Source organism: Choloepus didactylus, chromosome 21, assembly GCF_015220235.1.
Source record: "Choloepus didactylus isolate mChoDid1 chromosome 21, mChoDid1.pri, whole genome shotgun sequence".
NCBI lineage: Eukaryota > Metazoa > Chordata > Mammalia > Pilosa > Megalonychidae > Choloepus > Choloepus didactylus.
The window spans coordinates 6,349,027-6,371,514 of record NC_051327.1 but is presented as its reverse complement, the minus strand read 5'-3'; the positions used below and the strand labels follow the sequence as shown (position 1 = coordinate 6,371,514).

Genomic DNA, 22,488 nt, shown 5'->3' with positions numbered 1-22,488 from the left:
ATAGATTAGTAAATCAGTTGGTTATGTATACATTTAGAAAAATAAGCACAGATGCTTCAAGTCAGTATGGTTTCACTATGAAAAAGTCATGATTAATATAAATGGCACTTTTTTATATGGATGGCCAGCACATCATGAAGGCAAATACTCCGTGGCTATCACACACTGGGCCATTCCAGGGACATAGTGGACTCACCTTCTCTTCTGATCCTTAGAAACACTACAGCTTAAACAATGGGCCTGTATCACTGGGAAGGTTGAGAGTAACATTCCCCTCACAGGCAGGCTAGAGTCCTTTGTTTCCACCCTGCTGTTCTCCAGGCCTGTGGCCTGGGTCGTGTACTGTTCTGTGACCTCTCTTAGCCTCAGTCTCTCCCTGTGTAAATGGGATAACAGCTGCACATGAGGAGATAGTGATGTTACATGGGATGTTAGAAATGATAGAAAGCTAGTAAGCTTGGATTTTTTTAACCATTCATGTTCCCTGTTTATAGCACATGCTAACAGGTAGGATAAGTGACAAATTCACAATTGTTTAACATTAAGGTTAATAAGTGATTTTAAAATTAAAAATCTTCCCAAATACATCGTGGGACTGAGAGTATCTTCTTGACCAAAAGGGGGATGCAAAACGAGACGAAATAGTTTCAGTGGCTGAGAGATTCCAAATGGAGTCGAGAGGTCACTCTGGTGGACATTCTTATGCACTATGTAGATAACACCTCTTAGGCTTTAATGTATTGGAATAGCTAGAAGTAAATACCTGAAACTACCAAACTCCAACCCAGCAGTCTGGACTCCTGAAGACAATTATATAATAATGTAGATTACAGGGGGTGACAGTGTGATTGTGAAGACCTTGTGGATCACACCCCCTTTATCTAGTGTATGGATGAGTGGAGGAATGGGGATAAAAACTAAAGGACAAATGGGGTGGGATGGGGGGATGATTTGGGTGTTCTTTTTTCACTTTTATTTTTTATTCTTGTTCTGGTTCTTTCTGATGTAAGGAAAATGTTCAGAGATAGATTGTGGTGATGAACGCATAACTATGTTATCATACTATGGACAGTGGATTGTATATCATGGATGATTGTATGGTATATGAATGTATTTCAATAAAACTGAATTTAATTAAAAAAAATATTCCCAAATAAAAGTAGAATTCTCATGCAAGAAGGAGACACTCTCTAAATCCTTACTGTCATGATCATTTCCATTGAGATAAATTTTATTCCTTTTTACTTTGAAATTTCTTCTTTGACTTGTATTTCATTTACAAGGCTACTTCTCAATTCCCAAACATATGTAGTATCTCTAGTTCTTATTGATTTCTAGCATAATTACCTTAGGATCAGAAAATGTGTTTAATTTGATTTTCCTAAAATATATTGAGAGTAATTTTTTACATAAATAGATTAATTTATCTGAATGTTACATATTTAGTTGAAACAATATATGTTCCACAGTTATTAGATATAAGTCTTGCTTTCTTCATTTTGATACATATACGTGTGTATATATGTATATATATGTGTGTATATATATTTCTGCATAAGGTTTATGTTTTGCTGTTCATATCTCCTATTCCATTCTGATATTTTGGCTTTTTATCAGTTGCTGGAGTGGGATGTGATAATCTTCCACTCTGCCTGTTTAATGGTGACTTCTTACAGTGGTGAAATCATTTGCTTTATAATGTTTGCAACTAAAACTGACCATTGGAAAATGGGATATAACAGAGGGAGGGCAGCAAAGAGAAGAGGGAGGAGAGGACAAAGTGGATTGGGAAGGCACAGAAATCAGAAAGTTCATGACATTCTTTGAGAGGATACCCTTGGGAATGGCAGTTGATAGTGGATCAGGTGGTGGGTGCCATTCTTAGAATGGGGTCACAGGGTCACCCACTGTGACAAGCAAGGAGCAGAGGCAGGGATTGGTTGAAGGAAGTATTTAAAGCACCCAGGTCACCAAGGCAACCACCAAACAGGAGACGGCACGGAGGAAGAAGGAGCTCTTATCTGAGTCCTCATTTGCTCTTGAGAGTTCAAATTCCCCTGCTGCTTGTGTCCTCCCTGCTTGCTTACCTGCTAACTTCCTGACCTCCTCACTGACCTGAACCCATCCTCCCTCCAGCCTATTCTCTGTCCCTCTACCTATCCCTAAATGCCCCACCCCGTCCCTTCTTCCTCCAAGAAATCCAAGCATTCTGCCACCTTCCATTACTCAACCTAAACTCTTCCCCTGGCCACACCCTCTTTCCATCCCCATCTCCGGGCCACACCCACCCCTAGACCCTGTCTTGGCCCCTCCCCTCCACTCTTTGAGGCCCCTTCAGTGCCCCCAAGAAGGCAAGGACATGAGGTCATTCTAGGTACTGTTCTGGCTCTTCCTGCTGGGGTTTCCACGTCACCCAAAATGGAGGGTAAGTAATCACTGGACATACGTGCTTTATTGCTTTTATTGGACTCTTCGTTTCACATTGTGATTTAAGTAAAGTTTTTCTTGGGGGCTTTGGGAGGGGTCTCCTTCCTCCTGCAGTCACAGGACCTCAGTCTGGGTTCCTAACCAGCCTGAATAGACATTGGCACCATCTGTCCAGGTAGATGTCTGTGTCCTCTGGTCCTGCTTTATTCCATACGCAGGAAAGGTTGAAAAGATTGAAACTGAGAATTGTAGCTTCATAGCTTCAAAAAGAACAGAACTGTACATACTCTAAAAGATGCTGAGTTGTGTGTTTTTTAATGGGGAATTGGATGGTATGTGAGTTATCTCAGTGGATCTGTCTTATGAAAGAGTAAAGATTTCTTATTTGACTGGACTCTGGGCATTACACTTACAGTTGGAAGCTCTCAGCAAAGTTCGTCTTCAGGTGTACATTTTAGATTCCACCCCATGTGCTTTATTCATATTTCTGAAAGTCTAGCTGCACTGGAAATGGTGGTACCGAATAATTGGTATCGTTACCACTGTGTGAAGAAAACAAAATATCATTTGCCTTCTGTGTTCTGTTGGTCCTTGCATGGCTTTAATAACTTCTGGGTCAAACCTTTCCTTCTCTTCCTGGAGGCTGCTTCAGGGGCATTTCAATATTTACTTCTGAAAAGAAGGGGAAAAAAATACAGGTAAAATCATTCCAGTTTTGGACATGATAGAAGTTGGTGCTGAACATACTCTCCAATTCAAAACAACTGCAAAAGTTGAAAAAAGTTTATCAAACACTAGAGGCAAGTTTTCTGAGAACAACCAATACAAAAAGGACTTGAACTGCCACATCCCTGAGGAAAAGGAATCACAATGACTTGAGCACCACATTCACACTCTCCTCTTCCCTGAGGCACTTCCCATTGTGCAGGTGGGAACAGAATCCACACAGAAAGTGACAGCTGTGCTGGGCTGAGGAGAAGGGGTTGGCATTTAATCCTGGCAAAGTGAATGGAACTTCCACTTCCAGGTAGGCTATAGCAAGCAAAGGCTTGGGGGCAAGTAGAATAAATGGATACATTGCAAAAGTCTTATGTTTTTAAATATCTGAGCCCATCCAAGTCCTTGAAAGTAAAGAGCAGTGAACTGAGGAAACCAGGCATTTCCTACCTGGGGGATTTCATTAGTCTCTACCCTGAGGTGAGGATTTCTGTAGACAAAAGGTCCCTCTACTAGGGCAAAATAAACCAGCAGGGCTTTAGATGTGAGGTGGAGTCTGAAAGATTCCCAAACACATTCATGGATTTCCCAGAGGAAATTTGCTGTGGACTGGGAGAGCCAAGGCTGGCTCTTTGCTCCCTTGTGTGTACAGCCATGACTGCCAGTTCTCGGTCCAGAGTGTTTACAGGAACAGGAGAGACAGAGACTCACATCTTGTATGTTCTTCAGGATGCCACCAGGCAGGTGGGAGGTTGGTCCCTGCTCTCTCCAGGTCTAGGAACAGGAACCCACAAAGGGAGCAAGAGCTGCCTGTGCCCAAATGGAGAATGGGTGTGCGAAGTTCTCATAAAAGTGCTGTGAGGTTTTCCTACTATATTGAAGTTGCATTTTTTAAAATCAGCATTCATTATTTGATGTACACCTTTAACTGTTTCCCAGACATCTCAGTTGCTTTGGCCAGTCTCTGCCTGTTTTTTAGTGTTCTTTTGGGGGAACAGGTTTTTGGGCCTCTTGGATCTTGTTCTTGTAACTCAACTCCCTTGTCAGACAGATACTTCTAATTGTATTTCTCAATGGTTAGCTCATCACATAAGTGCAATCTAATAAAAAATATGGCTTGAAAACAACTAAGATTTGGCACTGTCATTTTTTTAGGATCTTTTTTTTTTTCAGATGAAGAAACTTTTCCTATAGTATTTCAAGTACAATTATGAGAAATTGCTGCTGAATTACATAAAATGGCTAAAGATTTTCACATGTATTCTCATGTAAATTTTAGTCATTTATATCTTCATATAAGGACACAAGTTTAGATACATAGATTTTAAATGTGATAAGGTAACATTACCTATAGTATGTTTTATTTAGCTTTTGTATAGTTTTTTAAATGGTAGGAAAACCTCACAGCACTTTTACGAGACCTTAGCACACCCGTTCTCCATTTGGGCACAGGCAGCTCTTGCTCCCTTTGTGGGTTCCTGTTCCTAGACTATACAAAACATACTATAAAAAACTTTTCTTTTGCTTTTAACTGTGGATGTTGAAATTGTCCTTTAGTTGAGTTAGAAAGTGTAGTGAAACATTTGATTGTTCTCTTTGTTTTTTCAAATCACAGATGTTTAGTCATTTGTCATTTTTCTTTTGTTTAATTTGTTCATCTATTTTTGTTTTTAATCCTCTCTCCTTACCTTTTAGACCTTTGTCAATATATCCCTTAATTCTGAAAGTGAATTAATCTACCAGTCATATTCTAGCTTTCTTTAAGAAATGAATTTAAGGTTTTTCCTGATAAGTAAATGCTGAAACGACAATGTAACACAACTTGTTTATTTCTCTAAGGGAAGAAAAGAACCCACAGAAACCACAGGTAGTGAGAATTCTCAAATGTTTCTTTAATGTGCAAAGGACCAGGAAATAAATCCGAGTAAGAAAAGAAAACAAGAAAGAGGATGCCAAAAACTTAACTATGTCCAAACAGTTTAATGGGACCTATGAGTAGCACATGATACAGAAAAGTAAATGGCTTCACAATGGTCGTATGTTTATAAGGAATGGATTTATGACTTGAGGACATGAAAGCAGGAAATGAGTTCCTGTCTTTTCCTTTGTAAAACAGGTCATATGCAGGCTCTTGATTTACCCAGAACAGAAAAGTTCTTGGTGACTTAGTATTTTCCAAGCATTCAAAAATATCTGAAACCAAGTGGAAAAATTTCACTCTCATTCAGACTAAGCCCTCCATAAGAGAAAAAGAAGGATAAGAAAGCATAGAGAAACTGGAAAAATTCTTAAGAGCCAAGTAATATTTTTTTTATGTTTGTGCATGCACCAGATTACCAAATGGGAGCTGGAAAGCACCAGTGGTCAGAAAACACCTTTGTTTTGAGAAAAAACATGACAAAGGATCTCTGGGTGTATCCCTGGTAGTGGTATTGCTGATTTGTGTATATTTAGCTTCCTGAGGAACAGCCAAACCATCCTCCACAATGGCTGTATGATTTTACACTCCCACCAGCAGTGAATAAATGATGATGTCTCCGCATCCTCTCCAACACTTGTAGTTTCCTGTTTTTTTGTAGTGGCCATCCTACTAGGTGTGAACTCATAGCTCATTGTGGTTTTCATTTGCATTTCCTTAATAGCTATTGAAACTGAGCATCTTTTCCTCTGCTTTGTAGCCATCTATGTTTCCTTTTTGGAAAATGTCTATCATGTCTTTTTTCCATTTTTTAATTGGGTGGTTTGTCTTTTCATTGTTGAGTTGTAGGATTTCTTTACCTATTCTGGATATCATATACCTCATCAGATATGTGGATTCCAATTATTTTCTCCCATTCAGTCAGTTGCCTTTTAGCTCTTTTTGCAAAGTTCTTTGAAGAACTCAAGCATTCAATTTTGAAGAGTTCCCATTTATCAACTTTTCTTTTGTTGCTGGTGTTTTGGATGTAATGTTTAAGAAACTACTGCGTAACACTACATCTTGGAGATATTTCGCTACAGTTTCTTCTAGGGGTTTTATCCAGTACTGATTGTTATATTTAGGACTTTGATCCATTTTGAGTTAATTTTTTATAAGGTGTGAAGTAGGGGAACTCTTTCATTGTTTTGGTTATGAAAAGCCAGTCCTTGCAACACCATTTATTGAAGAGACTGTTCTCTCCAAGTTGATTGGGCTTTGGGGTCTTGTCACAAATAAGTGGACCATAGAACTGAAGGTCTATTTATGAACTTTCAATTCGATTCTCATTGGTCAATATGTCTTTCTCACTGCCAGTACCGTGCTGTTTTGTCCACTGTGGCTTTCTAATAAGCTTTAATGTCAGGAAGCGTGGTTCCTCCAACTTCATTCTTCTTTTCAAGATGTTTTTAGCTATTCAAGGCCCCTTGCCGTTCCAAATAAAATTGATAATTTCCTTTTCCATTTCTGCATAGTAGTCTGTTGGAATTTTGATTGGTATTGCATTCAATCTGTAGATCAATTTGGGTAGAATTGACATCTTACCGACATTTGGCCTTCCAGTCCATGAGTACACAATGTCTTTTCATTTATTCAGGTCTTTGATTTCTTTTTGCAAAGTTTTGTAGTTTTCTGTGTACAAGTCCTTTATATACACCTTAATTTTATTCCTAGATATCTGATTCTTTTATGCTATTTGATTCTGTTGTAAATGGAATTTTATTGTGAGTGGTATTTACATACTGAAATTATATTTCCATATCTCACCAAATTATTTGTGCTTCCCTCAGCAACTGATCACCATTTAAAATATTTGAATGGAGCAATCAGTTCTGCATGACAAGGCATTTTTTCTTTCCATGGGGTTTCCTTGGAGTTTTGCCTGGATTGTATTGTGTTGTAATTCATTAATGACTTCTGGGAAAGTTTGGAATTCGGGAAGCACTTTTTGTACCCTCCTGAATATCAGCTGTCATTTCTGTTGTTCCTTGTGTATTTTCTCTGGCTCTGTCATACTCTCATTCTGATTTGAAGACATCAGCATTTAGTGGACTGGCAATCTTAAAATACACTTATTTGTAAGAATAGTTTGTTAATCCAGCAAATACCCACCTCTGAATGAGATGTCTAAGAAATTCCTGTGAGAGAAAGAAGCACACTTTTGTCTGATGATTTTACCTCTGTTTTGTATTCAAAACAGATTTTGATACAAAAAACAGATTTATAATTACTTAACCCTATTGAGGCTGAAAAATAATTTTAGTTAAATGATGCATTGCCATAAACGTGAGTAACATCTTTGTCATTTGCTTTGTTAAAATTAAGTAGATTGCTGTTCATTTCAAATAATTAAGGCTTTTTGGATTAAGTTATGGTATTTTCCTTCATGCTCTTGATAAACAAAATGGTCTATAAATTATCACCACTTAAACAGGAAATCCCTTTATTCCTCTTTTAAAATTTTACAAATTATCATGCTGAATTAAACTATAGGTGTAATTTTACTGAAATAAGATTTTGACTATTTTATTAGGATCTATAGATCTTTGTTCATAATATATATTGTCATGAATTTAATTTTGTTTTCCTTCTTGTAGGTGAAGCATCGTATATATCAAAGTAAGCATTTGTACTTACATTGTTTTTGTAAATAGTCTCAATACTGGAAATTAATGAGTATCTTAATTCATCTGGTAGTGAATATGGTGACTTCTGATATCTGGTTGGCTCCTTACTTCTTGACATTTTCGTGTTCCTGGGTTATTGCCCTGTATGACAGAGTAGATGGAGATGTATCCAAATGGTATAGGAGACAAGAAAGAGGAGAATGTTGAGGAAGCAATGACATGAGTCTGAAGTTTGCAGGGAGGTGTTCTGCATGACCAGGCTCTTGGGTAAAAGTAAAGAGGAATATGAAACTGTTGTACCTACTAAATATCTCAGGCCTGAGAGAAGACTTCAGATAATACTAGGCAAAGTGTGTGTTATAATAAAGTTTTAAAATAGATTATATGACTATCAATTGAAGGGAGTCATTAATTCCAGTAGAGAAAGAGTGGAAGTGAATATGATACAAAATAGGGGTAATGAATTCGGCAAAGGCTTCACAATTGTGATGTCTGTTGAGATCTAGGGAAGCTGCCTGGCAAAATTGCAGCCCCCAGTGCTGATGTTTATCACAGGGCAGGTAGTATTTGGATGGTGAAAACTGTAACCTCAGGCAACAGAGCTTTCCTGTTGGGAAACAGAAGATACCTTTGCCAATTTGTGGTCAGATGAGAGTGTTAAGTGCCAACTAGAGCAGGCTGGAATCCTAGGCCCTATTCTAGATGCTTTCTATATGTTATCCAACTACAAGTATAGGTGCTTTATGCATGTGGTTTTCCATTACTGTGGGTGCTAACATTCACATCTTGGAAATGAACAGTCTTGAGTCTTAGTGAAATTTTGAATTGTCTAATATCCTTTAGTGGCTAACCGGTAAAACTAAATATTGAACCACATGTATTTGATTCCAATGTCCTTACCCGCTGATGCCCCACCCAGTTCTCATGGAATGGAATCTACTTCACAGTAGGAAGACATTACAGTTCTGTGTAATAGGCCAGTAACATTTCTAACATTTTAGCAAGGAATCTATAAGGAACTGTAAAGTGAATGTGCTTGTAGGTGGGGAGAACTAGAGATATTGATGATTGTATTTTTAAAACCAGTTGCCACAACCTGTTTATTTACAGTGACATTCACACTAGAGAGGTGTAAGTGTACAGTGTGTGAAATTATATATCTGGTTCATGATTGGTGGTTATATAGATATTTGAAGTGATTACATTTTCTGTGTTTGGTGCTTAGTGAAGGGAGAGACCAAAACCTAAGATTTTATATTGGGTTCCCCCATTTTTGAAACAAATAATAAACAGATATCTCATTGAAATTGTATTATTTTCAAACTTATTTTCATAAGCGTATAGTGCTGTGGAATTAAAATTGCTTCATTCAGGCAAGATACTAATGTTACAAAGATATTTGCCCATAGTACTAGATAATGTACCTTTGTTGTTAATGAAATAAAAAATTCAATGTTGGGTTGTACTAGTAATCTTAGAGATTGTTTTTGTATTTTTTAGCTAATTTACAGCAGATTTCTAAGAAGATAAAGAATATCAAGGATGAAAATGCTGAAATTGTCTAAAAAATATTGATTCAGGAACAGAAGGTATAATTATTCTTTTACTCCCTCTTCCCATGACTTCACTTTGAATTACATCCACTTTCCTTTATTTCAGGTATCATACTACCTGTTCTTTCATCTTGGTATCTTATTTCATTATATTCTCTAAACTGTCCAAATTCAAAGCAGGCACCATATGCAAAAAGAAATGCTTTCAAGAACCTGGGTTTTGCTAGCACTACAATTGATGTTTTTCAATCATGAATCATTTATTATCTATTAGTATAGACCAATGAAAATGAGAAATGTATAACAAAAAACAACTGGCAAAATATTCTTCTGTCTAAGGAGGCAAAGAAATTTAAGGTAAGTATCTTTTCTTATTGTCAATTACATTTTAAATTCAGAAGTAAAGTAATGAATAATTATTACTAATCTCGATATGCTTTGTTGAAGGATTATATCAAAACAGTTGAAGGGGGTAATGAAATGCTGAAACAGATGATTGAAACTCTACCTGTTGCCTTGAAGCTCAAGAAAAATGAAGATGTAATAAATCAGGTCTTGGTAAGAGTTTTGCTGTTAAAGTGCTACCGTAATTTGTACTTTGGGTGACTTGAACCCTACTTTTCCGTAGTGGTTGACAACAGCGAGTGTGGGAGTCTGGGAATCAGAAAGTACTGAGCAAAGATCTGGATTTTCAGGTGGTATGATGAAAAGATATTTGTTTTTACAGGCCTGGGAAGTACACATGTTTTCCTGAAACCTGGGTAATTTTCTCATCATGAGGCACTTCCCTCCAAGTTGTGTAAACTGAGAAACTATGGCAGAGATGACTCTAGATGTGTAGCCAAGATCAATAGTCTGTCCATGTATGCAAAACAGAATTTTCAATGAAATTAATAGTTTTATCAGCCATTAAAGAAAATCATTTGTGTGGTTTGAGTTTAATGATATAAAAACGTGTTTTCTATCCACTTGTCATGCAGTTGCCTATCGTTCTTTGTAAGCATGAATGTTGGGGATATAGCAAAATATTTGTGCTTCCAGTGTCTTTGCTTTCCTTTTTTTTTAGGTGTTTATATTTCCTGCTAAGCCTAAACTGGATCAGTTATTTTTGTGTCAAATAGCAGAGCTTGATGAGGGACATGTCCTGTTGAATTTTTTTCTTGTTGAGTATTTCCTTTTGAAATACTGTTTGTTTTGTTTCTTTCCTATATGCTGTTACAGAACGAAAATGCTTGTCTAAGGAATAAGAATGAACATATAAAAAATTCCATAGTTTTTATAAAATACAGTACTGAAAACATTATTTCCTGAATGTCTTTTCAAATCTGTTTTAAAATTAGGAGATGTGAGTATTTAGGGTGCTGTTGTCACAGTGCCAAAATTTCTAGTGTGTCTCCAAGATAAGGGGAGCTTGCAGTTTATTACTTCTTATGCATCTCTCTACCTTCTGCACCATTTCTTGTGACCCTCAAGATTATTCTTTCTCCTGTCACACACAAACCAGATTCTAATATGAGTCACCCCAAGGGCTGAGGACATGGTAATTAGAACAAAAGTCGGGTCTTTGATGACCCTGCTTGGGCAGTTACTGTTCCAGTAACCCAGTGAGGTTATGGAATATAGAGTTCTAGACCTCACACAGGTTCTTCTTGGGAGACCCTGAGACATATTCATTTCACACTGGAAATGAATCCTGTGAACTGGCTGCTCACTCATAGTTGTTATTAGGCCATACCTGTGTTTTTGAATTTTGTTCTAAACAGTCACTCGGTCACCTTCTTTGACAGCTATTTCTGAGGCCCACTCAGTTCAGTCTTCACTCTAGTGTTGAGGGTGGAGCAGCTTCACTCCTTTTTTCCAAGGCCATAGTTTGCAATGATTCGATTAAGACCCCAAGGAGCGGGCAAATGCCACCAATGATGAATGTTTCCCAGGTATAATAATTTTTACAGAATATCCTAAGTGTACCTGAATCCTCTACTGCCTCATTTTAAAAGTCTTTCTCTGTTTGGAATCCTTAGGTAAAAATGACCATATCAGCAATTGAGGAGGCCCTGAAAGAAATATAAGGTAAGCTGACATCCTCAGTGAACATTAACTGTAACCTTGAAGGTATGTTCTGTTTTTGGAAGTATTCCCCAATTAGCTAATTTGTTCATGAGCCCATTGGGCAATGACGGGTGGCTGGAGAGAGAGGCTGACTGGTATCTACTGAACAGTTCATCTTATCCACCTGATTATTAAAATCTCCCTCTGCTGAAGTCACCCTCTGGTGAGTATGCACATGGGACACAAATATCTTCATCATCTTTGCCCACTCAGAAAGGTCAATCCACAAACCATTTCCCCAGACTTAATTGTCACCAATTTTCCAATCATTTTCCTTCCAAGTCCTTGACCATCCAGCCAAACCGTTAGCAACAACCCATGAATCAGTATACAGACGTGCATCTGGTGCATTCTCCTTCCAAGCAAAATGAACAACCAGTTTCATTGCTGGAAGTTCTGCCCACTGGGAGGATTTCCCCTCACCACTGTCCTTCAGGAACATCGCAGATGTTCAGTGCTTCAGTGCTGCAGCTGTCCACTTTCAGGTGGTGCCAGCATATTATGCAGAACCAACTGTAAACCAGGCCCTAGTTTAGTCTTCCTCAGTCAAATGATTGTAAGGAACTCACCAAGATGCCATAGCTGTGGGCTGGGAAAGAGAAAGTAAGCTGAAAGGTGTGGGGGCCATGGGCATTTGGGTCACTTCCTCATGTAACTTACTTTTGCCTTCAGGACCCGCTCAAGTCCTATCTCATAAATACTATTTCAATTTTATGATGGAGTACTGGTCTGCATGCCCAACTTTATGGCTTGGTGGGTGTGACAGCACCCAGCTCATTATAGGTAATTCAGGTCTCATGGTAACTTGGCGGCCCATGGTTAAGTGTTCTGTCTCTACTAAGGCCAGTAGCAGGCTAACAGCTGTTTCTCAAATGGAGAGTAGTTATCTGCAGAGGATGGTAAGGCTTTACTCCAAAATCCTAAGGGCCTGCATTGTGATTCTCCTATACGAGCCTGCCAAAGGCTCCAGACAGCATCTCTAGTTGCCACTGACACTTCTAGCACCATTGGATAAGCTGGATCATATGGTACAAGTGGCAGAGCACCCTGCACAGCAGCCTGGACCTGTTGCAAAGCCTCATCTTGTTCTGGTCCCCACTCAAAACTAGAAGCTTTTTTGGTCACTTTTACTAAAGTGGAAAAACCCATTTTTTTATTGGATTTATTTCCCATCCTCTATCAAGCAAATACCTTACCAACAAATCTAGAGTAGTTGCTACTTCTTGCTCACCAGGTCCAATCAACATGATATCATCAATATAATTGATCAGTGTGATGTCTGTTGGATGGAGAAACAATCAAGATTCCTGTGGATATTATGATACAGGGCTCGAGAACTGATATACCCCTGAGGTCGCACAGTGAAGGTGTACTCCTGTCCTTGCCAGCTTAATGCAATTGTTTCTGGTGGTCCTTACTAAAAGCTATTGATAAAAAAAACATTAGCCAGATCAATAGCTGCATAACAGGTACCAGGGGATGTGTTGATTTGCTCAAGCAGTGATACCACGTCTGGAACAGCAGCTGCAATTGGAGTCAACACCTGGTTAAGCTTACGAGAATCCACTGTCATCTTCCAAGACCCATCTATTTTCTGCACAGGCCAACTAGGAGAGTTGAATGGGGATGTGTTCACAACCACCATCTCTGCATCCTCAAGTCTTAAGAATGCCATTAATCTCTGCAGTCCCTCCAGAAATGTGGTATTGCTTCTGGTTTACTATTTTACTAGGCAGAGGCAGTTCTAATGGCTTCCACTTGGCCTTCCTACCATAATAGCCCTTTTACCCCACGAGTCAGGGAACCAGTGTGAGGATGCTGCTCCTTCCTGAGTATGTCTGTCCTAATTATGCATTCCGGAGCTGGGGAAATAGCCACAGAATGGGTCTGGGGACCCACTGGACCCACTGTGAGATGAACCTGAGCTAAAACTCCATCAATCACCTAACCTCTGTAAGCCCCAACTCTGACTGTTGGACCAGAGTGATGTTTTGGGTCTCCTGGAATTAATGTCACTTCTGAACCAGTCTCTGGTCATTTCCATTTCCCCAATGCACAGATACCCTGGTAAAAGACTGTAGGTCCCCCTGGGGAAGGCTGGGAGGAAGATTAACAGTATAAATTTTGGATTGTATAATACAGTCCTTCCCCAAGGGTACCCGGCCTTCCCCTCATTCAAGGGATTTTGGGTCTGTAAACTCTCTCAATTCTGGGATTTGATTATGGGGCCATAACTCTCTGTTTTTGTAATTCAAGGTAGACTTTTGTTCATTTGGCCTAGAATTCTTCTGCTTATACAGATCAAACAAGAATTTAGTACACTACCCACCTATTTTACTTCTAGGTACTTCATGATCTACTAGCCATCGCCATAAGTCTCTGTGAGTCAGATTATTTTGACTGCTACTTTGAGCCTGTTGTCCATTATGGTAGCCATGCCCTCCTTGTCTTTGGCTATAAACTGCTGCCACGTGGCTTCTGCTGACTCGGGATCCAATTGTCCCCATTGAGTTTAAGCATTCCAGATCAGTGACAGCAGTTCCCACAGTAATATCTGACCTACATAGACGGGCAACTCCAGGGCTCTTCATGGATAATGGAGCTAATCTCACAAATTTGTTCTTCACAGTCCTGGTAGAAGGTGTGTCCTCTGGACATTGCAGGGGTGTGTGAGCGGGTCTTCCATAATAAATCCAATTCCAACATTCTGGTTTCTCTAAGCCTTTGAATCCCCTCCTCTACATATATCAGGGCAGTTCTGGCATTTCAGCTTTGGATAATGTTGGACACATTTTGATCCATGTTTCAGCCAACCACCCAAACTGTTAACCTCCTTTCTAACCCCTCAAGCTACAACATTGAATGCAGAATCTGTGCTTAGAGGTCCCATATCAGTAAATTCAGCCTTACCCAACTTTATACTTCTTCCACCATTATCCCACACCCTTTAATATCCATTCCCACACATAATTCCCCTGATTTCTGTCTATAGAAATTGGAAACTCATACATTTCCTTTGGAGTATAGTGTGCTTCCTCATGGGTCACACTTTGTACCTCACCCTTCTGGGCCTGTTGGGACTTTACTCTGGTTATAAGTCTTCAGGCAAAGACTGGTGATGGGGGTGGGTCATGAAGAGAACTAGAAGTCTCCCTCAAGCCATTTACCTCAGGATCTTCTGTTGCAGTTTCATCTCATGAAACAGGATTAATCTCTCCAGACAGAAGAGTGAGGGCTGTTTCCCCTGGGGAGGTGATTATAGGTTTAGCAGGCACTGAAGGGTTAATCTCTTTAGGTAGAGGTTGGAAGGCAGGCTCCTCAGGGAAGACTGGAGGTCAAAAAGCTGTTTCCTCAAAGCAGGCTGGAGGTTGGGTAGCAGTCTCCTCAGGGCAGACTGGAGATGTGGGTGGGGGCTGTTTCTTCAGGGCAGAGCATTATAGGTATGTCTAGCAAAGACTCAGCAGAATCGAAGATTCCAGTGTCCTCACTGCCATTATTATTAATCCATATGTCCCCATCCCAAGTTTCAGGATCCCATTCTTTTCCAATCAATGCTTTTACTTTAAGAGCAGACACCCTGCGAGGTTGAGATTTTAGTTTATTTTGTGAATCTGCTACTTGCACAATGAGAGTAATCTCAAGTCTGCAGCCACAGGAAATGAGATTTTCTTTCAGGGCTCATATAGAAACCTTTACATCTGTCATATGGCACTTAAGTTTCAAATTTGAAGCCATTAGTTCATACCTTTCTCTTACAACTTTATCCAGCGTATCTAAGAGCAACCAACCAACATTATAACTCTTGACTCTGCAAAACTCTGTTAATGTGTCAAAACCCCGGTAACCCAGAGCCTTGCTCTCTACACGAGTATGATTAGGAGAATCAAATGGTGATATGTTGCGTATCTCCATTGCCAGCTCACGCCATGGACTGTCAGTGCCATCTTGATTATTGTAAATGCAGTCATTAGTGCCTTTGAATCTAATCAAAGTAGAAAACTAATTGTAAAAGCCCTTTTTAAGATTCTGTTTCTCAAGAACTGCTCCCAGAACCAAGCTCTGTTAGGGTTCTCTAGGGAAACAGAACCAACAAGAGATATCTGTAAATACAAGATTTTATTAAAGTGTCATACGCAACTGTGGGGATGCCCGAGTCCAAATTCCATAGGGCAGGCTATGAAGTGACAACTCTGATGAATGTGTTTGATGAACCGCTCAGTAAATGGTTCGCTGGCTAGCTGAAGAAAATTGAAGGTCCTCTCTCTTTCTCTCTTAAAAGTCTTGAACTGATTGGATTAAATCCAGCTGATTGAGTTCTTTCATTGTGGAAGACACAGCTTTTGTTGATGTAGTCAGTCACAGGTACAGTCAATTGATGATTTAATAAACCAGCCTTCTGATTATTAACCAGCCACAAGATCCTTTCAGTAATGATTAGGTCATTGCTTGCTTGACCAGAAACCTGGAAACCATCACCTGGCCAAGTTGATACATGAACCTAACCATCACAGCCATATGTATATTAATGACATTGAGACTTCTAATTTATCAACACAGAATATTGTTTATATATTTAGGTCTTCTTGGCATTGTACTGTATTCTTCCTTGTATAGATTCTTTACACACTTGGTTAAATATATTCCTACATATTTGAGTATTTTAATTATTATGATATATGGAATTTTTTTATTTCTTCATATAATTCATTAGAGGATATAGAAATACTACTGATTTTCGCGTGTCAATTATGTATCCTGCCAATTTTTTCAAATTATTTATTATTTATTTATTATTCCTTTCCAATTTTCATTTTATTTTTTTCTCCTGCCAAATTGGTCTAGCTAGAACATGCAGTACAATGTTGAATAACAGTAGTCAGTGGGCATCTTTGTCTTCTTCCTGATCTTAGAAGGAAAGTTTTCACCCTTTCACCATTGAGTATGGTGTCAGAAGTAGGTTTTTCAGATCTGCCCTTTGTCATGTTGACAGAGTTTCCTTCTATTCCTAGTTTTCTAAATTTTTATCAAAAAGGGATGCTTGATTTTTCAAATGCCTATTCTGTGAAAATTGAGATGATCACTTTTTATTCCTTCATGCTCTTATTATTGGTTACTACATTAATTGATTTTCTTATGTAGAACCACCCTTGCATGCATGGGATAAAGGCCACTTGTTCACAGGGTATAATTCTTTTAATGTGTTGTTGGATATGTCTTAAAAGTATTTATTTTGTTGAGGATTTTTCATCTACATTCATTAGAGTGATTGGTGTGTAATGTTATTTAGAACTGTAAATTTCCCTCTCAGTACTGCCTCTGCTGCATCCCATAAACTTTAGTATATTGTGTTCCATTTTTACTCACCTGAAGATGTTTCCCAATTCTCCTTGTGATTTCTTCTTGGACCCATTTGTTGTTTAACATTGTGTTGTTTTATTTCCACATATTTGCATACTTTCCATCTCTCCTCTGTGTTATTGAATTCTATCTTCATTCCCTTCTGGTCAGAGAAGATACATTGTATATTTTCAGTATTTTAAAATTTATCAAGTCTTATAATGTCAAATGTGGCCTATCCTAGAGAATTTCCCATGTGTTGTTACCAGTGGGAGCTCAGGAAATTCAGATCAGTTCATCAATAGCTAGAATCAGAGGAGTCCCTGTCTTCTATCAAGAAGCAGGTTCTTTCACCCTTTACAAATCTGAAGCAAGAATCACTCTGTCCTTACAGGGAAAAGCATAAACCATTCTGTCACTGTTTTGTATTATTTTCTTTGCCCCCTCTTTCATGAGCTATTTTAGTTATTCCCTTGAACTATAGAAAATCAAGTATCATTTTAAATGAGAATCACAAAAAATATATCACATGAAAACCTAGCAAAAAACTTTTTTAAACTTTGTCCTTTGCTGTCCACACTGTGTACTGATGAACTCAGTCCTGTTAAAGTAGACTGATACCCTGATTTGAAGGTTTCTATCTAACATTTCTTTGCAAGGATAACATCAGAACTATGAGGCAGTTCAGATCATTTCTTAATTCCGTAGATATTGCCAGTACTAAGATAGGCCATTTTTCTCAACAAAGAACCTTTGAAGTAGGTGTCAGAGATTCCTCATCTGAACTGTGCAACTCTCAGGTAGTTCACTGCACAGTGTTAATGATGCCATGTCCTGGAATCATCTCTCTTTGGCTGTCGGTGTTACAGCACCAACCTTGGAATGCAAAACTGGTTTTCCCATGGGGAAATCAGACAATTTACCATCTCCTCCCTCAACCTAATCTGTTTAGATGTGACAAATTGTTCATTGCTAATTCCCCACGTTGGATTAAAATCTCCACTACATAGAACTTTCCCCAAAGTCACTTAGCATGTCTCATAGGTGCTTATTTTATTTACTAATGAGTAGGACCCATAAGCAGAAGATCCAAACTGTAGACAACTTGCTAGCAGTCCAGAGCTTGATTTTTCATTTCTCCCTGAATGGGAGACTTGAATCTTTCCTCTAATTGTGTTTGTGAATCTATGTATTTATATGTTAGGATAGAAAGGGATATTTGAATGATGACCTTCAGACTAATGGGAGGGAAGGAATCAGAATTTCACATGGTGACTGGATAATGGTGTATGTTTCATTCCCACCTTAGGAAACTTGAGGATGAAGAGCACAGGCAGCAGGAAACCAAGCAGCAGTTATCAGTTGCAGAGGAAAAACAAAAATTGGCTACAGAGGAAGTAGAGAAGTACAAGTGAGCTCATCTACAAAATGCCAGTTGCTCATATATCCACTGTTAGAGATTGTTTTGTAAACTTTTGTACAATTGCTTAGAGCCAAGATCTTCAGAAACATAAATAAATGATGAGAAGATATGGGGAATTCACAGAAGGAAAAAATTTACTTTTGCAAAAAGAAGAAACATTTTAAGTTGCCAATAATTTATTGAGTCCCCATGCAAGCCAGAACTGGGGATGCTGTAAAGATTTGGGCTCCCTAAGGAAAGAAATTCAATGTAGGAGGAAACTTAAATGAAAATACCATTTGACAGACTCACTTGTCACAGCCCTGGGAAATATGTAATGAATATAAGGAAGGGTAGAAAATCCCATTAAAGTGAAAGCTATTTATACGGCCAAGACTACTACACATCTATTAATATTCATCTTCCAGATAACAAAAAGGTACTTATAAGATTGGGTACAAAATTCAATTCAGGTATCTATTCCTGAGAAGTGAACGCAAGTTTGTTTCATTGCATATAAGACACACAGATGCAGGCAAATACTGAAATATTCATCATGGGCCACAAAAATACAACAGAACACAAAATGTATTGATTTAAACTCAATCGCTTGCCCTACAGGACAAACATATTGATATTTGAAGAGGCTCTTCAGTGACAGTCAACAGGCTGCAGTAATTATCATCTTAGACCATGTGTCACATCTGCCTTAATATCTGAATATTTCCCCTGTCCAATCCTGTTTCCCCTCCTTCATACCTGTCACAGGTGTTACCACTAATAAAGCTTTTGTTTATCCAATACCGTCTCAACATCTTATAGGACCCACTGACACAACTCCAACCCCCGGGCACTATACAGAGAGCACTTTATTGTGTGTGCTGATCAAACTCAGGCAGAAATTATGGTTATGGAGGTAAAGACAAGGTTACATGTTGTTATAACATTGACAGAGGTGAAGATGAATCCTGGATTCAGCTGGAAACATCCTATATCTAGATCGTTTATGGTGGTTGAACTAATCCAATTCAAATAATGTTCAGTATTTTCCTGGTTACTGACAGCCAAAGGGGTGCTGTGTTATGATGAACATGTGTCTGTTTCCATGAGTGGCTGATTTCTGCTGATGGGGGATAGATGTGGGGCCAGGAGTGGCCAAGGGAGAACAATGAGAATGCGCCATAGTTGTCCAGGATTTTGCCGGTGTCCCTTTTCCCAATATTCGATCTGTCATCCAATACCTCCTAGTTCAGGAAGGCTCTTGGGGAACTTATCTGTGGGCTGAATATTCTTCTCAAGTCCTACAGCTCCCATAAAACCCCTACAATTTCCATAATGTGGGACGAGTTAGGCAAATGTCAGTGATAATGACTCCCTCCTATGAAGAAGGTGCTGTCCGGAAGCCTTTAAATACCCTTCGTATACCTCAATGCATTGCATTCTGTCCCAGCACATCCTGGACCCCACAACACCTTCCTTCCTGCCAGAAGAGGCATCTCAGATTGTGAAAACATTGTGGTGAAGGGCAGAACCCCAAGGAATTTTGGACAGGCTCTTTACTGGTTACTCCAGGGGGTCTGTGAACATCAGCATGACGTAACTCCAACTCTGGCAGGGACAGTATCAGTAAATCCAGTTCTCATCAGATGATACACAGCCTCCTATGGAAGGCAGAGTTGTCAGCAGAAGAGATTAATGCACCCACTCTAACAGGATCTGTGATGGAGGAAAGTGCAGAATGAGGATGTCTAAGAGAAAGCCACAGAACTTCCATCAGAGAGGGTCATTAGAACTCAAAAGATTTTTATTCTTATTGAAATTAATTAAAATTGCTAGATCATAATCTAATCTACCAAGTTACTACTTTGCTTAAGACCACTGGACATGCTCAGCCTTTCTCTGGCATACCTTTTCCTGACTCTTTATGTGTATCCTTAACCTTTGTATTAAACTTCAATTACCTTTAGTATGTTCACCATAACATAATTTGTGTTCTGTCTTTTTATCTTCTCTGTCATTCTGCTTTCTCATTTTGTCCTCAGATCAATTCTCCAAACAAACCACCTACTAAGAACTGACATAATCCTGTAGAAAACTATGGGGTAAAATGAGGCTCTAAGATGATTATTTTCTTATATATAAAACAGACATGCATGTCCTCCATTAAAGTTTGTTCTCCCAGTGAAGAGGCTCTATCTGTTACGCTTAGAATGCTCTGAATGATGCAGTGAGTTGGACTGGATCCTTAGTTGGTAGTGAGGGGATTTTGAATGAGTGCCTGGAAATTTGGGTTACTTCTGGAATTTCATGACTTTCCTCCTCCTTGAATTTTGCCTGTTTTGTGTGGTCCTGCACATGTGCTTGGACTTCTCAGGAAGGCAGCCTTGTGTCTAGATAATTGACACTGCAACCTCAGGGAGATGGGCATTTACCCTATTTTTCTGCAATGAGAACATTGTTTCTGGAGAATAGATATGTTGTTACCCCTTTCCTACCACCGAGATATGGAACTTCTTGGCATGACCAAGTGTTGTCCATAGATACGCTTTTCGAATGTGATGTTAACCAGGTCTCAGTGATTCTTAGTTTGGACAAGGGACTGACTTACGGTCATGATCTACTCACCACATTTCCTGTTTTGGTGCAGCATCCATAAGACCAGTTGTTTACAGGGCAAGTAAAGGAATGCTTTCCTCAACAAGCACTTATGCTCTGTGGGAGATAATTTATGCATTAACCTAGTAAGTATCTCCAAGAGTTCTAGGAATGTGGTGAATAGAGATGATAGCGACCAGTAGTAGAGATGATAGTCAGGGCCTAGTAGGCAAGGCCAATTCATCACCACAGAAGTTTCATCCATCCACCATCACAGGTGCTATGATGGAGGAAATGCAGAGTGAGAGTTGTCTAAGAGAGGCCACGGCCCTTCCATGGGGGTGGGTTTGAGAATTAAATAAATTAATTCCCATTTAAGGATTTTTATTCTAACTAAACTAATAAAAATTGACTGATCATAATCTTATTATACCAACTTCTTACTTCTATTAAGGCCTTTGGACAAGGAAAACCATGGTCTTCTATATTTTCTCATGGCTCTTCATGAGAAAAGTTCCTAATCCCCTGAGCCTCATCCAGTAGGCCTTATCCTTATGGTTAACCATCTTGATAATCACCACACAGGAACCCCAGGCTGCCCCCTCACAACACACAACCCTTCTTTTTCTTTTTCTTTTTCTTTTTCTTTTCTTTTCTTTCCTTTTTTTTTTTTTTTTTTAGTCTTTTCTTTTTTTCTAAGACAATTATTCTAAGTAGCCCATTACAGACAGCCTCAAAGACTTGCAATTTGGGCCCAGGCAAGAGGAGAGCTAGGAAAGTTCTGAGAGACAAAGCAATACATGTAGTGGCACAGAAAATTCACTAAGCACCATAACTTCCCAGGAAAAGGGAGCATGGCCCAGTTCCAGTGGTAGCTTTCCTTTTGGGAACTCAGATCCAAGGGGCTAGAATTCAGAAACCAGCTTCAGTCAGCCATGCCCCAGCAGGGTCAGGGTCACCAGGAGAACTAAGGGCTCCACACCTCCTCACACTGATGGGGAAACTGTGGGCTGGCAAGTGCCACCTTCTGGACAGCACAGGAGAAGCACAGAGTCTAAAGGCCTCACAGAAGGTCTCATTCTCAAGGAAATTCCATACCCTCCTCTGGAGACCTGGACATCTCTGGACTGGGAAAACCTGACTGTGTTGACCATACCTTAGGAGACCATCACACAAAAAGGAAACATAGAGGCAGAGCAAGAAACAGAAAAAAGGTGGAAAACTGTGATCAACTAAACAGAACCTAAGTTAAGGGTCTAGAATAAGCTGAACTGAACACCAAAGGTTAGAGAACAAAGCCAACCAACAAGAAAACCCTAGGTAAAAGAGGGAAAACAAGCTCCAGAATAAACTAATCAAGAAATTCAGATGCCTAGAAAGCTTAAGATAATGAGCCATACTAGGAAACACGAAAATATGGACCAGCCAAAGGAACAAACTAATAGTTCAACTGAGATACAGGAGTAGAAGAAATTATTGCTAAATCAATTCAATGAACTGAAGGAAGAACTAATTGGAAATATTCAAACAAATCTAAATCAATTCAAAAATCAAGTCAAGGAACTGAGGGAAGACATAGCAAAGAGATGAAGGCTACAAGGAGGACACTAGATGACAATAAGGAGGAATTCATAAACTTGAAAAACAAATTGCAGAACTTATGGGAATGAAGGCCATAATGGAGGAAATGAAAAAGACAATGGAGGGATACAACAGTAGGTTTGAACAGGCAGAAAAAAGGATCAGTGAATTGGAAGACCATGC

General features: G+C 39.1%; 1 long non-coding RNA gene across 6 annotated transcripts in view; it reads left to right on the top strand.

Annotated features, from left to right (window-relative positions):
• Positions 1–21,296, top strand: part of LOC119517030 — a 40,992-nt gene extending 19,696 nt beyond the window's left edge. For 2 of the 6 annotated variants that reach the window (XR_005213447.1, XR_005213448.1), the window contains exons 3-7: positions 7,699–7,720; positions 9,229–9,638; positions 9,729–9,839; positions 11,303–11,351; positions 18,037–21,296. This is a non-coding gene — a long non-coding RNA (uncharacterized LOC119517030). The remainder of the gene's footprint in view (positions 1–7,698; positions 7,721–9,228; positions 9,639–9,728; positions 9,840–11,302; positions 11,352–18,036) is intronic. The other 4 variants (XR_005213449.1, XR_005213452.1, XR_005213451.1 and 1 more) reach the window with 4 other exon arrangements.
• The last annotated feature ends 1,192 nt before the right edge of the window (positions 21,297–22,488 follow it).